General features: G+C 43.6%; 2 long non-coding RNA genes across 3 annotated transcripts in view; one reads left to right on the top strand and one right to left on the bottom strand.

Moving 5' to 3' along the window:
* LOC116069885 lies at nucleotides 1-9,204 on the bottom strand. The gene is made up of 4 exons (XR_004110196.1): nucleotides 9,149-9,204; nucleotides 7,402-7,429; nucleotides 1,205-1,313; nucleotides 1-545 (listed from the first exon to the last, which is right to left on the bottom strand). It is a non-coding gene; the product is annotated as an uncharacterized LOC116069885 (long non-coding RNA).
* The window catches only part of LOC116069883, a 39,532-nt gene that overhangs the window by 7,580 nt on the left and 22,068 nt on the right, over nucleotides 1-9,884 (top strand). The gene's annotated exons all lie outside the window — the stretch shown is intronic.

Raw genomic sequence — 9,884 nt, 5'->3', positions numbered from 1 at the left:
TACTTAAATTTCTACATTCAATAACTGTGTTGGTTAACATGTGTTGCTGTATGATACGTATGAATACTGCAACATGTTTCTAGTAGTGAAATTGTTTAGTCCAGGGAATTTCACAGAAAAGCTACTTGGTCAATGTAGACTCCAAAAGCATGCAGGCTGCCTGAGCACTCACTAGCGCTCGTATACACATACAGTGCCTCCCACATCCCCACACTGCAGAGAGCTTTTCCTTTTCTTTTATTTGCCTAGGATCATAAGATCATAGTACTTTTGAACTGGAAAACACAGAGTCCTCTTGTCTATTTCTGTCCTCAAGTCTTGTCTTGGTGATACTTGACTATGTCTTCACATCATCCACCTTTATAAGTTTGTTTACCTGGGTATATCGGTTGCTTGGCACAAAGCAACAAACTATTATACCAAAGCTGTTTTTAGCAAAAACAGCTTGGAAACAGTGAGGGTTTTCTTTTCTTTTCCCCAGTTCTGATTTAAATTTGTAGGCTGACTCTGGACAGGTCTGAATTTTGCTAGTCCTCAGTCTCCATCTATAAAATGAGAATGGAATTCTTTCAGAACTTCTTGTGATGTTTAACCAAGATGATGTGTGGGATGTGGGAGGTACTGTATGTATGTACGAGCTAGTGAATATTCACACTGCCTGCCTGCTTTTGGAGTCTTCATCAGCCTGGAAGCTTTCCTGTGAATTTCCCTGGACTAAACAATGTCACTACTAGAAATATATCTTGCAGTATTCATACACATCATACAGCAACATGTGCTAATTAACACAGTTATTAAAAAGCTGGAAACTATTAATTTTTCACTAGTAGGAAGAAAGTTGAAGAATTATCCACACAGTGGGACACACTGACATTGATGTACTCTGCAGCTGCATAGAATAGCTTCAAGACAGATGGTGCTTGAAAAATTCGTTCAACAGATAGTTTAGAGTATAGGAGCCCACTTATGCTAAACAAAACCATATAAAAATTCAACAAGCTTCACCTGTGCATGGGAATACACTTATATATAACTGGGTAATATTCCATGACACCAAGTTATCTATTCTTACTGTACTTTGTAGTACAAAGACTATTATAGATTACGAAGTGAGCCTTGAGGTTGGCAGTGCTGCCCTGGTAGAAGAATGTGTGCTTAGCATACTTAAGACCCCAAGGCTCACACCCCAGGAACCCCAACCTACCTCCAAAAAAACCTTTAGAGTCATAGTGATTGGCTTCAAATCCTGACGTGAAACTTCCTTGTGTGCGTCTGTGGGCCAAGGACAACCCCTTCTGCGAGTCCGTTTCTACCTGCAAAAGGGATGGGAGAATTTTTACCTAACCTTGATCATTTTAAATTTATAAAAAAAAATTTCTAAATGCTAAGAGTGGGTTTTTATTCTGAAACATGGATCAGCATCAGATGGTCTTGGGAAAACAATATATACCTACATATACATATACACATACACATACACACACATACACATACACATATACAAATACATATCCAAACACATACACATACACATATGCATATACATATACATATAAAACAGTTTAGTTGTTTCAGGGGTTCTAAGCTTTCCTCTTGTCTCATTTGAAACTCCCTGGCTAGGGGCTTTATGACAGGTCCTCTGTCAGCTACAAGAGCCAACAAAGTAAAGCTCCCTGCAGATCCTGAAGACACCTGTTTTAAAACAACAATAACTTTCCTTTTTAAACACAGTCTGGCTATGTAGTTCAGGCTAGCCTTAGACTCACAGTCCCGCTGCCTAGACCTCCTGAATGCTAGGATAACAGGTATGTGTCATCACATCTGCCAGAATTCTTATCTAACAACAACAACAACAACGAAAATGTGAATATTTCTGTAAAATGTATCAACATAATGACAAATTACTTGTTAATCCAACAACTGTTGAGCATTCATTACAGACCAGACACAACAGCTGTTGCCCAGCAAAGGCTTGTGTGAATGTCTAATTGGATGGAGTCCCCTCTACCTGCCAGTTTCAACTGGTACAGTTTTGTATCTGGCTCTGAATGGACTTGATGTCCTTCCAATCCTCCTATGAAGAACAGGTGAACACTATGAGAAGAAGTCAGCAGGGACCAGAGAGACTGATGGACGTGATGATAGGTGATGCTGAAGTCCCAGGCAGGCCTTGAACACCTTGTTCTCTGATTGAGAGATCTGGGATCATTGCTTTAGTTTCCTGCTGGACGGAAGTTGACATAACAGGCCCTGAGCCTAAGAATACTGTCTTGCTACTGCACTTCCTATGTGGGAAGCTCAGCCCCACCCCTTAACAGCGGGGTACTTTGGGCAAGGCACCTTTCCTTTCTGATTCAGTTTCATCATCTATTAAGCAGACTAGTATAACCTTGTTGTTTTGTTGATAAAAAGACAGTGCATTTAACATATGAAGCTGCAATCAACACAACCAAGCATCCTCAAATGGTGGCTATCATTATTTTAAAGATAATCTTATCAAACTGCAGTTAATAATGTATTACACACACACACACACACACACACACACACACACACACACACACACACACTTTGAGACAGAGTCTCACTATCTTACCTGGAACTTACCATGTAGACCAAATTGGGCCTTAAAGTCACAGAGGTCACCTGCCTATGTCTCCTTAGGGCTGGGATCAAAGGGTTGCACCACCATGCCAGCCAATAATATATTCTTGAGAATTGCATAGTGGATTTTCAATTTTTTTTTTTTTTTACCACAGAAACTGAAAAGAATGTGGTACATATATTTATTGATTTGATTTTACCAACCTGTTTCAAAACAACAATATGGAGGCACAGTTGCCAAATTTAAGAAGGGCTCCTATCTATACTCCAGGAGGGACCAGCCTTCTCCCGGGGCTCTCTCCTTAGTTCTGTTTATCCAGCTCCTTAGCTCCTGAACTTGGTGATCTGCAGTCTCACCAGGAAAGAGGCAAACCTTCCCTCCAGGGAGGTCAGGAAGATTGCAGTGCTTTGCCTCATGCAAACAGACCCCCAGGGAAGGAGCCTTAACTCTCCTTGCTATGCCTCTAGATTGGGATGCCCTCAAGGCCTGCAGCCAGTCAGTTGTAAGCCAGACTCCTAGGACAGAGGTCCTACTAGCTACCCGAAATTATTTTCCATTTCAACAATGTGTTCGCTGTTTCTTGCATGGATTTAATCTCCGTGGATAATAATTGTATTTGGTGGACCCAGTGAGCAACATGCATGCATGACTCAAGGCCTTCTGGTTCATGACTGACTCACAGAGATCAGCTCTCTCTCTACAGACAAGGAAGCAGGACTGTAGGAAGCCAGGTGATGAGCTAGTGTCAAGTAGCCAGCGGTTCAAAGCATTGAGCTAGACCCAAACTGGACAGCGTGCGCGCAGGGTTTTTTGCCACATGCTAACACATTTTCTTAGCAGTGCAAGAATTGGCTCAAAAGCTCCTGGGGTAGAGATCATTTGATAGGTAGAAGGTGGTATACAGATCATGTTTGCAGCCCTGAAAGGATAGAGTTGCTGAATGTTCCTTCCCCTTATTTCCTTTAATATCCCTGCACAGCTGTGAACCGACTTGTGCTCTAGTGAATAAGCCTGCGCATGTGCCTGGAGGTGATGTCAGTGAGGTCCCCTGGAGACGTACCAGAGTAAGTCCTCTTGGGTTTTCTTTGGTAATAAAAATAATCTGTGGTGGTTTTGGTTTTCCCTGTCTTACAAGCTGGCAGAGTGAGCCAGGATGCCACCGTCTCCTGCTTTTCTGTGTGGTCATTATCCATATTCCATTCAGACCACACCAAAGACCACTGGTTCTTAAATGCTCCCCCAGGGGCTGTTCACGTGGTCATCTGTGGGGAGGGAGATGCAGAGGTGTGCAGGCAAGCAACACTGACCAGAGTAATTCTGAAAGCTTGCATACTCCCTACGTGATCTCACCCCTGGAAGGCTGCCATGTTTTTTTCTATTTTAAGGTTTCTGTGCCCCTTATGTCACCAAGCAGCTCCTTAGGCTACTGCGTAGTGTGGCTGTCTAGATGTAGATATGAGCTTCTGGAATTGGAATGTCTGACTTCAGATCCTGGCTTTGTATATGCTAACTGTCTGATGATGGGTAAATGGCTAAATCTTATGTTTGCTTACTCCCTATAAAATGTGTAATTTATTTGATTTACATGAGAACTAACTAGACTCAATCTAGAGACTAACCAGAGGCAGCACTTTACATTCAGTAACCTCTTACTGAATGCTGCTTGCTATGTTCCTATCTCCTGGTCATGGAGCCCAACACAATGGAAACAGGATAACTTTTCTGGGTCAGGAGACATAGATTCGGCCTCATAGACTCACAATGGCTGCACAGACTATAAACAGTCGCTTGGTCCAAACGCACAGAATGCAAGATGCAGAAGCAAGTATGTGACCCAGCATCCTCACCCTACAAATGAACTTGGGGTCTGAGTGCAGAAGAGCCTTCCCTAAAGTCCTCAGGGCACCAATGTCTAGCCAGGGTGAGCCAGCACTGCTCTCTTGACTTCTAGCCCAGAGCTTCCCATCATTACTTTGGAGAAAAAAGCCTTTGCCAAGAATCCTTAGCTTTGCCGAAGACTTGAAGACTCTGAGACCAAGAAGAGAGTGGCCCCTTGTGCTCCCTTAGGATTGGGCAGCACAGATGCAGCAGCCAAGTGGATTCCAATATTCACAGATGGTACAAGTACCAGAAGCAAGATGGCGCATGTAAAATGCTACTATGTGGTAGGCTGGAGGTACACCTCGCAGGTACAGGATGCATTTTGCATGCACAAGGCCCTGGATTCTATCCCTAGCACTAAAAAGAAAAGGTTAAAAAAAAAGGTAAAAAGTAAAATAAACATAAAGAAAAAATGCTTCCTGTAAGTCACCACATCAGTGGACAGCCCAATCCAGACTAACAGGAAAGAGCTGGACAGGTTCTTAAAGTCTGACAATAGACTACTTCATCTTTTGTTTTCTTGACTCCCATAGAGGAATTTAGAATAGTTTTAGCTCTGTATATGCTCTTCTCTGTCTGTCTCTGTCTCTCTGTCTCTGTCTCTCTCTCTCTGTCTCTGTCTGTCTGTCTCTGTCTCTCTGTCTCTCTGTCTGTCTCTCTGTCTCTCTCTGTCTCTGTCTCTCTCTTTCTCTCTCTCACTAGACAGACTTTCTACTCTCCCTCCAACTCCTTTCAGACATACTCTTAGCCATGTTTCCTTTCTGACTTGATGTCTTCCTTGTAACTGAGCCCACAGTCAGTGCTGTCTGTATGTGCATGAGTGTAAGAGCATATACACTGAGCATGCTCAGCCCTCCAGGGATCACATTCTGAACGAAAACTTGCTCTCCTTGGCGCAGCAGTCTCTAACTGCTAAAGCTCTTCAGCTAGGGCTGAGGCTCCGTGTGCCCCTTCTGTATTTACACTGTAATGTTGACTGGCTTAAATCTTATGCCAGGCCACCATAGCTGCTGGGAGCTCATGAGGGCAGTGCTTCTCTTGTGTCTCGAAGACTGGTTCACAGCAGTCCACTCTGATCTTTGGCTCTTAGAACCTTTCTTTTCTCTCTTCTGCAATGTTCTCCAAGCCAAGAGAGAAGGAGAGAGTGTTGTGTAGATATTTCATTTAGGGCTCAGCACTCCACAGTTAACTAAATCTTTTTTTTTTAAATTTATTTATTTATTTTATGTCTATGAGTACATTGTAGCTGTCTTTAGACACCAGAAGAGGGCATCAGATCACATTGTAGATGGTTGTGAGCCACCATGTGATTGCTGGGAATTGAACTCAGGATCTTTGGAAGAGCAGTCAGTACTCTTAACCTCTGAGCCATCTCTCCAGCACAGTTAACTAAATCTTAAGAGAGTGAATTTTACCATATAACCTTGGCTAGCCTGGAGCTCACGATGCAGACCAGGCTGGGTTCACACTTGTGATCCTCCTGCCTCTGACTACAGATTGGTGGGACGGTAGGTGTGTATCGGTGCCCTATGCTTTGGAGGTTTCCCTTTGAGCTGTCATCATAGGCTTTTTCCATCCCTTGTGTTTTCTGCTCAGATTCCCAGAAAGATCCTAGGGCCATAGGCTGACCTACTGGTTTGGGTTTAGGTTTGACTTGTAAGACATGTTTTCCACATGCAGCCACAGCAAACACGGAAGAAAGCTAGCCTTTTACGTAACATTTAAAGATGTCCAAGACTCTGGATCTGAATCATTACATATATTGTGCCTGCAGTGGCCAGTGTGATTAGGGGGTAAAAGAAGCACACTTCTGGATTTGTCTATAATGGTATTTCCAGAGTTAGTTAAGGTGTGTGTGTGTGTGTCAGAGAGAGAGAGAGAGAGAGAGAGAGAGAGAGAGAGAGAGAGAGAGAGAGAGAGAGAGAGAGAGAGAGAGAGAGAATGGGAGCACCATTAAATAGGCTGTGGGCATGGATAGAATGAAAGCAAAGGGATGAAGTTCTCAAATGTAAGGATTGCCTGCTCTTCTTGCTCACGCCGTGCCATGAGTGTGCTCCATCACACACTTCCTGCCACGATGCTTTGCCTTAGGCCCACAGTAACCAAGCCAGTGGACCAGAAATGAAACCCACTGAACCTGGGAGCCCAAACAAACCCTTCTTCCTTTAAGCTGTTCTCTCAGATCACTGGCCCATTACTGAAAAGGCCACCATGCACAGATTCTTGCCCAGTCCTCACAGATGATGATGTCCTGCTAATTCCACATTAGTCCCCTCTAGTTCCTTAGAACCTTCAAAGCCAGGACCAGCTGTAACTGAGGATGCTCAATACATTGTGTTGTGGCCCCATCTCTTTTAAGGAGTTCCCCGTTCTTGGATGTTTTAACCACCAGAGCAGTTAGCAGAGCCCCTTGTGTTTCAGAAGCTTGTTTAGACTCAGTTCAGCAGCTGGTGGCTGGTGGTGGGCTTGAAGTAAGGAGCTCAAGTTTCAATAAAAATGATGCACCTTTATCCCCAGAGAGCTTTAGCCTTGGGTGCCATGTGAGTCCTTGGCTAACTCCTTTCTCTGCTCTCCGCCTTTCTAGGGCTACTTTAAGCTTTGGCAACATCTTGTTGTTTTGACTTTTTTTTTTAAATTTTTTTAAATTTTTTAATTTTTTTTTTTGGTTTTTTGAGACAGGGTTTCTCTGTGTAGCCCTGGCTGTCCTGGAACTCACTCTGTAAACCAGGCTGGCCTCAAACTCAGAAATCCACCTGCCTCTGCCTCCCAAGTGCTGGGATTAAAGGTGCGTGCCACCACTGCCCTGCTTGTTTTGACTTAAAAAAAACAAAAAAAAACAAAAAAAACCCAAAAAAACCCAAAATCTTCAGGGCACATTTCTGAAAGGAAAGTCAATTAAAATTAACTTTTCTTACCTTTTTCTGCTGGCAGAAACTGATGATCCTAGATGGATAAGCAAAAACTATTAAAATACTTTTAAAACGCAAATAAAAGAGAAGGACATGAAGAAGCTGATGAGTTAAGGCCGCCGGGGGTCCTCCTCTGCTCAGGCTACTCAAGTGGCAAACAATTCTCCTGGTTTCACTTCCTGCATTGTAGGAGGGGGCTTAGTTGTGTTGTTTTGTCAGAACAGTCATTTCTGTAGCCCTCTTGCTGCAGCCCTAGCCCATTAAATCCTGTTAGCTAGGACACTGGTCAGAGCACCTCAGATGTCAGATGTTTACCACGCAACCTCAGTATTTCCTTTCCTGAGATCAAATTCCCCCACCACAAAATGTTAGCCTCAGATTTGGGGGGGAAAGGAGGAGGATGCAAGGATTAGGCCTTGAAGGCCTTTCCGTTCCCTTTTCTGTTTGCTTTTCAATCTCTGTATTCAGAGAAGAATAGGTGAGCCCTTCCATGGCTAATTAAAACACATGCAAATTGAAGGTTTCAGGCCAGTAATTAAAGTGAGGGGCTTTCTGTGCAACTGTTTACTCTCCGAACCCCAGATTGTGAGTTCGGGTTCTCTTCAAGTTGTTCTTTTCTGTTTCTTGTTTCTTTCTACACTTCCAACCTCAGAGATTAAGGCAGCCCACATTTACAGCAGCATCTTGTGAAAGGAGCAGACCAGTGTGTGTGTGTGTGTGTGTGTGTGTGTGTGTGTGTGTGTGTGTGTGTTGGGGGTGGGGGCTGCAATGGTTGTAGTAAACAATGCACTTTGGTGCCTGCAACTTGAAATCCATCTCCAAGAGCCCCGATGGATCTAAATAGCATTTAGAACTAAAATTTAAGCATCCAAAGATCCAAAGCTGGGGCCATTTACAGAGGAAAATGCCCATCACAAAGTGGCTGCAGATTCCCTTCTCCCATGCCAGCTGTCTGTCTTATAACACAGTGGTCCCATTGGTTTAGGTGAAGCTTGTGTGGTGAACACACCACACGAATGTGGTGCATCCACTCTTCTTTTGGCTGCCATCCACAAACTTATTTATAGCTGTTAACCTTGGCTTGAGGCTTTGGGTAATTCATTTATTATGGGTAAGAAAAGGTAGGAGACAGTCTTTCCAGGAACATATTGTTTTTTGTACATCCATGGAAGTATTTTAAAAGCCCCTTGCTTGAAATACCTGGGAGGTCTGTGGGTGAGAATTGCTGAAGATCTGAGATCTGTTGGTTTCACTGTATCTTTCCTATGCAGCTTGCTATTGGGTTATGTGATATACTGTGGCGCATGCATGTATATGCACACGAGTGTGCACACACACACACATATGCACACACACACACATGCACACACAGTATGTATACCACCATATACTGTGGTATTGAAAGGCAATATTATAGGAAGCCCAAGGACAACAGGGAAATCTTTGAGTGCTGCACTAGGAATCTCACAGGTGATGTGGTTTTGCCCCGCGAGGGTGGGGGTGGGGCTTCTGCAATCTACCAAACATTACAAAAATACCATACAGCCAAACAAACATGCAGCTTGCCTAGGGCTAGCTGGGAAATTTTGTGGGCCTCAGACCATAGTTCCAAGATCTAGAAGCTTTGAAATTTAATAAATAGTCAAAAATCCAAGAATAATTTTCAAGAGTTACTTTTCTGCTAAAAAAAAAAGAAGAAAAGAAAGAAAGAAAGAAAGAAAAGAAAAAAGAAAAACCCTCCATTTGCTATTACTTCGGAGTCCTTAGGTCACAGAGAGAGCTGTCTTCGCCACGCCTCAGGAGCTCTCATTTCCTCTGTGACGTCATGAGCGGTTACCATGGGGGTAATTGCTGCGGTGTGGGAGATGCGTGAATTCAGGTATGGAGAAACTCAGCCGTGAGAGAGAGGTCTTTGAGAAGAGAGACAAATCTCCTTTCACTTCAGCCTCCTTAGTAACAAAGAGGTGAAGCAGAAGAGGCTGTGACTATAGTAACTGAAGACCAGCTCTGGAACACAAGGCTTTTCATGCTCCACATCACAGACGGGAAAGTCTTTCATTTGTTTGTCTTTTAAATTACATTTTGGTCACATATCTTGTAGGGATGTTAAAAATAAACTGTATGTTCCTCCTTGGGGGGGGGGAAGAACAAAAACAAAATATGGCTGATGACAGAGGACCACAGTATATCATAGCCAGAGGCAATATGATAGGAAGGCCAAGGACAGCAGGGGAACTTTCTGAGCGCTGCCCTGGGAGGCTCAGAGGTGAGGTGGTTTTTGCCTAGCTTGGGAGTCGGGGGGAGGGGGAGGCTTCCACAATCTGCAAAACATTACAAAAATAAGATACAGGCAAGGCTTGCTGCTGCTGGCGTTTGACAAACTAGGAAAACGAGACTGCAGAACGCCACAGGGAATTTTCTCCCCTTCATGTTAATGAAGTACTGTACATTCATTTCTTGGGACTGAGGGTGGTTGGGGTGAGGCCTTC

This window comes from Mastomys coucha, unplaced genomic scaffold (genome assembly GCF_008632895.1).
Source record: "Mastomys coucha isolate ucsf_1 unplaced genomic scaffold, UCSF_Mcou_1 pScaffold22, whole genome shotgun sequence".
NCBI lineage: Eukaryota > Metazoa > Chordata > Mammalia > Rodentia > Muridae > Mastomys > Mastomys coucha.
Note: the sequence above shows the minus strand (reverse complement) of the source record. Positions and strands in the feature narration are given on the sequence as shown.